Genomic DNA, 8,138 nt, shown 5'->3' with positions numbered 1-8,138 from the left:
GAGCATTCAATGGCAAAAATTAATGAAGTTCTAAGTGCTATCATTCAACTTTTCAGCAGACTACAACACAATGAAATGCAATATACAGTGGTATTAGGAGAGAGAAGAATTGGTTTCTAACAAAGTTGTGCAATGAAGGCTATTTCAGTGTAAGCACATGCAAGGAGCAATCACATAAACAATAACTACAATGACAAAGCTCAAACATTTATATAATGCTCGAAAACAGACAATACATAATGAATTTAGATTATTCAATTACTGTAAAAGAATCCTAACATACAAGAAGACAACAACATGGCTTAAACCACGGTGGAAGAATAGACACGTGTCTCAAATGCACCGCTTGCCACCTGAGCGAGCAGACTACAATTCTGTTAAGGCTTCGTCCCTTTGCCAACAGGAGCGCTGCAGTGTTGGGAGATCAACATTTTCTGTCGTCCGTTAGTGGCAGAAGGCGTTGTGCTCACGTATTTCGTTACAAGACGGCCTTATAATGCACAATGTTACTTTTTCTTTGGCACTAATAACTCTTGCCAATTCTGTATTACTACTTCTCGTGCTACATGTGAAGAAAAATTGAATATGCTTGTTTCGCGACAGGGCTGGGTACCACGGATTCTCTGCGTTTTCTCGCCAACCCCTCCCTATCAATTTATATCTCTCTCCTCAGGACTAGCACATTAGTAGAAGGGTAAGCAGTCCAGTTTCTGCAATGCTTCTGAGGGGGGCAACAGCTGATTACAGTTGTGGAGAGGTGAATGTGACAACCCCAGGGAGCTCTAGAGGGCTTTGTGCACATGCGACATAATGGAAAGGTCCAAACAAGTTTCTTGTGTCATCTTTCCTCTCTGCCATGCTACATCCATGTACATGCAAGCTCTGAATCACCCCCCCTGATGCGGCTTGCAAGACAGTGGCAGCAGCAGTAGAAAAGTCAAAGGAAAAGGCAAAGAAAGCTTTGCTTTAATAAGCCTAAGTACAATGTTAATAGCAACAAGAAGCACAATTCAAAGAGCAAATTTTCCAGTGAGACCATGAATCGCTCAGAGACTGCCTATCTGTGCTTCATTCCACCTGTGCCTGTGAAGCCGTATCGGAAAGCTCTGAAACAATGGCCTAGTACCCTCTGAATTATTTATTTATGGCTTCCCAGTAATCGCTAGTCTCTGCATTGGACTTTCACGAGTTGTAAAGCACATCTCGGTCTGAATAGGGCTACTAAGCTTAGATATTTAAGAGGATATACCTAAGCTTGCTTCCCAAAGGCTCACCAAAAGCTTAGCACACAGTTATATATGGTATAATTAACATGAGATTCTTTTACGTGTGCGCATGATGGAGGAGCCCTACGCACAACACCATCTGCTGTGGTTTACCCCCCAGTGAGCTGCGCCACATGCCGAGAGCAACTTAAACATGAACAAAGAAATCATCAGCAAAGCAGCCTTGTTCAGACACCTAGTCTATTCTTCCACTGCGGCCCAAAGAAAGCAATAAGAAACAATGCTCCTGGAAGGAGTACACCTACTAGATCTAAGAAGCAGTAAAAATGTGATTTCATAATAATTGAATTCTAGGGTGTCATGTGCCAAAACCACAATCTGATGATTATGAGGTCTGCTGTAGTAGGGGACTGCAGATTAATTTTGAGAATTTTGAATGCACAGCACATCTTCAGGCCAAAGTTTGATCCCAAAACCTCGCGCTTAGCAGCACATCGCCATAGCTACTAAGCCACCACTGTGAGGTACAAGAGATCAAGAGAAAAAACATCTTATCATGCAGCCAGCAATAAAACAGAAAAAACCAGACTCACAGATAAACATTCACAAACGTACAGCCACTAAAAGATGCCATCAAACATTCTTCAAATGCTACATAGTAGGGATGAGAATTTGCAATCTTCATCCACTAGTCATACACAAAGTAGGCGGAGAAAGTGGAGAACCACAGTGTTGTCAAGGATAAACATCTTGTGCTGGCCACGTTGCACAATGCTAAATGCACAGCCTTTTTCAAAATTAACAGCCATTATGTTATCGATGACAGCTGAATACCAAATGTTTAGTCGTCTTCCTGCTGTGTTCGTCGAAGTGTCAAAGAGTACTCTCTCATCACAGCATTCCAGCGCCGAGAATCTCTCAAAGCAGCACTTATTGCACATGCTCCATAAAGGCTGTACATACATCATCTAATGAAACTTTGCACAATGTAATTAATATGAATCAATAAAGTTCCAGCATGCTACTACAAGATCATCACACAATCCACGGCGAGAAATAAAGGGAGGATTAGATACCATGATAGTATGGATCTATGAATCTGCTGTTCTTCAGCTTGAGAGCATCTGAATTCATTTAATTACCTAAATAAGACATGTTTACAGTACCCTGGCACTAAAGAACAGGAGAATCATTAAAGAACCTGCAGAAAAAGTGACAGCGAAGAGAAGCTCACCTTCTGCAAGAAGCAGTGCAAAGAATGAACACCTAGAGTAAGCTTTCTAACTGACAAGCCAATAAAATACCATGGGTAAATAATGAATGGAAGAAACAGTATGGGTATTATCCAGGACGTAGTCTGTAATAAGCATTGCAATGAACAAAGTGCCACATGGCATGTTGTTCAATCCCTACCAACTAGAGGCTAACAGCTTCGCAGTAAAAGTGCCACCATGACTACATTCTGCTGCAAGGATTTTTCATATTGGTTCATTATTAGGGGATATAGAACGAATTAAAGTGTCAAGTTACTGTGTTGCCAGGAAGCAAGCGTCACTAGATCAACTAGTGCACAAGCGACATTCCTTCCCTGCCTTCTCGGATATTGAAGACGTAGGATTACATCTCGGCTATCTCGGAAGCCCAGCCTACTTTTTCCTCTTTTTTTTCATCTTTCACAGCACAAAACACCTCCCGTGGTGGTTTAGGGCATTCGACATTCGATGCTTGACCAGTTGCACAATTTAATTGATGCTGCAGACAGTGCATCTACCACAGAGGCATCGATGCTTGTGACCTCGATTTTCTAGCCGAAAGTGGGGTTCTCACAAGGTTCACTGAATAAATTATCTTGTAACCTTCGCATTCCTTTTGTCTGTTAGCAATGCCCAAACCTGGTGAGGGGGGCTTTTAAACTCGGAAGAATGTTCATTTACACAGCACTAAATTTGGAGGAGACCAAGGAGCCCTGATAACTGATAATACACTCAGAATTAATCACGGACATTTTTACTGCAAGCATGAATGTTCTCAAAGCATAGTTGATGGATGATTGCTTTTAACTTTGTTGAGCTTTCCCACGCAGGCATACTGCATAAATATGGTTACTACAATGCAAGCAGTATCAGTACAACAAATTTCCTAGCAACTCGTTAGACCACGCTGTAATAAATGTTACTTGGCAGTTCAAGATATGCCAAAACATAGCAAAACCTGCGCCCCCTTCCCAATGCATGAGAACACCACACAGCATACTGCGCATGTACAACATGGATTCGATATTCAGACTACATCTATCCCAAAACGTTCTCCCTACTCTACAACATCATAATGCTGCATTTATAGGCGCCCTCAAGTTATCGGCCTCTACAAAGGACTTGGAGGAGATGGTGCAGTGATATGGTCGCTCACTTGTGTGGATGCGCATTTCTTGAAGTCGCTGCTATTCACAAAAGTCTGAGGGCGTGACGAGTACTGAAAATGGCTTCTAGCCTGTGTGGACCCTTATGCATGTATTCAGACAGAACAGCTTTACAATTTCAAGTTCACAGAAGTCACAGCAGTGGAAGCATCTCTGCTGCACCTTAGGTAGTTGCTGGAGAGGATGGATGCCTTGACCCTGCATAACGAAAACCAAACTGCAATTACAGAATGACAAAATTAGAACACACAGATGCTAGCACTAATAATGAACATGTTGCTAGTCCAGTGCTTGAGAGGGATTTCAGAAAACATGAAAAAAAAAAGCACAGCTAGTCAACCTCTTGGATTTCCTCAATATTTACACGATTGCTCAATGAACAGGCTTGCGAAATCCGAACATACTTTTACTAATAAAAGCACTAAACTAAAAAGCTTTTTAAGCTGAGCGAACATGGAGGGTAGTGACTGCATGGGCTGCAGCCTCAGCCAAATTAAACTGCAAAGCTTTCAATATGTTGTCATGGAGGAATAAAATTATAATTTCTTTGATAATAACATACAAGCATACACATACTACAGGCCAGCAAGAAAATTTGTAACGGTTGGTTTCAAACCCTGTTCTCTCAGCACAGCAGCCTGATGCACCAACCATTCGTCCATAAACTACCCTGCGACCCAGGTATACCGGAAAGTGGTTAGATACAAACATACGCAGATAGACAGATAGTTGGCCCCCGGAAAGTGCATCAAGCACCGTGAGAATGCTAACACATTAAAAGATGCCAACAAGACAATGATGAAAGGGCTACGAGTGCACCCACACTGATTATGTTTGCTAATCCTTTTCAGAGTCCCTGTCGTCAAATAATAATGTTAGGACCACACCTGGAGAGCATTTGTCATTATCCGTGTCATTCCTGCACTTCCACATAACCAAAATACCGTTGCGTTTGTTTCACAATATCTAAGAAACAAAAACCTGACCCTGGAAATGCAACACCTCTGAAAGAAAGTGGCACTGAAAATGTTAAAAGTCCTGTCAAGCCAAACATAAGGTATCCACATAATCATGTACCTCAATAAACAAGACTTTCCTACAAGTGCACCCACTAAGAGGTTAGAAAGACAACACGCAATCAGCTTTTCTTGTGCACTATAAACATTAATGATTCCAGAAGAACAATTAAACAGGCAGCAGTTCATTTGAGAACATCGATGTGTTCCAGTGAGACTTAACAATTAGAATTTATCCCGACTGAGAACTTTGCTGCACACACTGGTTTTCTGAAGGAATAGTTTCATGAGCTTTGTTGTGCCTTCACATTAAGTAATGCCAAATTAAGATGGTTACAGTGATGCACTGCAATGTCCCTACAGCTTGCTAGATTATGCAGAAGTATGCCTTGAAGTTTCTCTACATTTCAGTACAATAGAGGACATGGCAACACTTGTGCTTCCAGATGCACCAGAAAATACACTGTAGATTCCTTATTCAGATTGCATTTAACACATGGAACATTTTCATGGCCAGTGGCCTACTCCAGTGGTATCAGAGTGCTGCATTTTCACATTTCTGCCCAAGTGAATGGTCGACACAAAGGACTTGGAGCAGACAGTGCAGCATTATGGTCACTTGGCCCTGTGAATGCACAGGACATCCTTTAGCTTCCTACATAACTCTTCGCATTAAAAATTTAGTAGAGTCGTCAGTGTGCCATCACTGAAATTATAAGGAGCCTACAAAACAGCAAAATGTTATGGAGAGCAATATTAAGAAAGAGAAAGATTCCTCATTGCCAACAACCACAATGGAGGTTATTGTAATAAAAGCAAGTGAACAGAAAACATAATAATAATAATGCACTCGTTAAGCGCAGTGATATATATAATCCTCCAGAAAAGACAGTGATGCGAGCTCATTCTATTGCTATAAAGAAATCAACAATTGCGATACTCTCCAACACGAAATTTGAATGCAGCTGTATATGTGGTTTCATTTCGCGATATATCGAGGCATCACACTGACTACTGCATTGACTGGTAGAGCCACTTCGCATGGCGCTATATATAGACCAGACACACAGTTGCCACTTTCCAGCAACTGCAGCTTATGCAACCATAATCTTTAGCAGGAAACGCTTGCTGCAAGTGCTAGGCATGAAGGACAGCTTTGCGCTTTTTTTCCCACACGGCTGGTGCTGCTACTGTCGCAGATGCACAGACATGTCACCTGGTGATGCTTGAAGGTGGCTTCCTCCACTTTCCTCCTCATGCTACCACAATGTCCTAATACATTCAACAGCAAAAAGAAGAGGATTAAGATTATTTAACTTCTGGGGTTTTACATGCTTAAACCATGATATAATTACGATGCATGCTGTAATGGGACACTCCACACTAACTTTTACCCCCTGGGGTTCTGTAACTTGTACCTAATGCATGGATCATGAGCATTTCTCCATTTCGCCTCAACTGAAGTGCGGCCAAGACTTGAAGCTGCAACCTCATGCTTAGCAGTGCAACAAGCAGCCATGGTGGGCAAAACCATTTTTTTTAAATCAGGAGGACAACATAGTATGACAGTAGTTCATAATTTAAGGTACCTTACAGCTGAATAACAGTGGATTATTAGAAACACCTGCAGGAAACGCTATGTTGTAAAAAATTTCACCTTAGCCCAAAAGCACTGAAAAGAATAAGCACATAAGTAAGCCTTCAGAGCCCCAAGGGAATACAATTCTATGGATAAATATTACATGGAAGCATCACTACTAGCATTAGTCGGAAATAAGCGTCATAAGCATTGCAATGAACAAGGTGCCGCATGCTAGTCATGCTGAGCACCACAATTTCGGTTGTCATCATATCAGTCTATCGTCACTTGCGTGTTTCTTCTATAACATGGCGTTACATTACAAGATTTCCTTTGTTTCCCACTTACATCAAGCACATATCATAGTCAAGCTGGAATGATTAATATATCTTTCAACGATTGTTTTTTTTAACATTCGAAAATAAAATTATGCAAACACGAGACAGGATTTCTGATTATTCTCATTTCCACATCACTGTATAAAGCAGAGGAATGGTCAGTGCAGAAAATAAGATGCCCACAAGGCTATAATATAGGTTCTTCAACAAGTTCAGCTATATTGGTCAAGTTTTTGACAACACGGAAATACTGTAATTTCAAAACAACAAGGCACCCACATGCTGTTTTAACTTAGCACAATGGTCTTTCCTATCATTGAAAGCATAAACCTTTAAGGAAAGCGATATGTAGTTAGCTTTTTATAATGTACGTGTAAATTGCTCTTGAAGGTTCCCCTACCAGGCCCCACCATAAATTTTTTTTACACACTGGAACATGTAAAATGCCATCTGGAAAGCGTTATACAGGAATAATTTTTTTAATGGGTTCATATTTATAGGAGATATCAGGAACTGAAATGCCCCATTGCTGTGTTGCCAGAGGGGGAGCATCATTGACAGCATAGACTGCTGCACTACGACTAGTACCCACGACTGACATGCCTTCCTTGCCATTTCTGTTACCAAATACGAAGGATCGCATCATATGTATACATAGTGAGCACACCCTCCTGTTTCCTCTTTATTAAGGCGAAAGCCTTAGGTGTCTGCATCAGCGGTGACGAAAAACAGCCGACGCCACCAAGACTAAAAACATATAAAAATGAAATTAGTTGCTTTGAAAAGAAAATCTGGTACATTTCAGCCTGGGTGAGAACTGAACCCAGGCCTCTGGGGCGTGAGACGAGCACGCTTCTCTGAAGCCACGGCTGCTCCATGGTTCTGGCTTACTAAAAGTGGGCCTAGTCCGTGCCCGATTTCACACATCACGTCGCAGCCATCTCGCTGACTAGTGCCTGCGTCAGTGGGCCGAGGAGGTGTGCAACGGTGCCGAGGAGGTGTGCATGGTCTTGTGGCTCACGAGGACAGCCATGCAGGTACGCCACTGCAAAAGAAGCGGTCACCTTAGTGACACGCGTGTACTTCCTATTGCGGGGCGTTATGTCTTACAGAGAAGTAACTCCGATTGTATAACTTCATGGAGTATCAAATGTGCACCAGGCTTGCGCCTCCTTGTGTTACAAGGATGCAACACCTGCTGAACTTTTTGTTTCCGACTATGCGGTACTTTCACAAGAATGTTCATTTAGGTAGCAGTATGGCCAAATTTATCAAGCCTCTTTTACTGCATACGCATGTGTTCTGGAGGCCTAGTTGACAGATGACCGCTTTAACTGTTGTGCCTTTCCATAAAGGCATACCACAGGAATATGTTTAGTGTAATGGAAGGTCTATCAGTACAACAAATCTCCCTGCAACATGGTAGATTATGCCGAAACATCTTGTGAAGTCGCTTGGCAGTTTAACATATAAAAACATATCACTTGCTTCATGAGGCACCACAATGCCATGCAGCATACTGCACAGGTATGTTGATTCACAATTTTTTTACTCTGCCTA

Source organism: Dermacentor andersoni, chromosome 8 (assembly GCF_023375885.2).
Source record: "Dermacentor andersoni chromosome 8, qqDerAnde1_hic_scaffold, whole genome shotgun sequence".
In the NCBI taxonomy this organism is placed as follows: domain Eukaryota; kingdom Metazoa; phylum Arthropoda; class Arachnida; order Ixodida; family Ixodidae; genus Dermacentor; species Dermacentor andersoni.
This window is presented reverse-complemented; position numbering follows the sequence as displayed.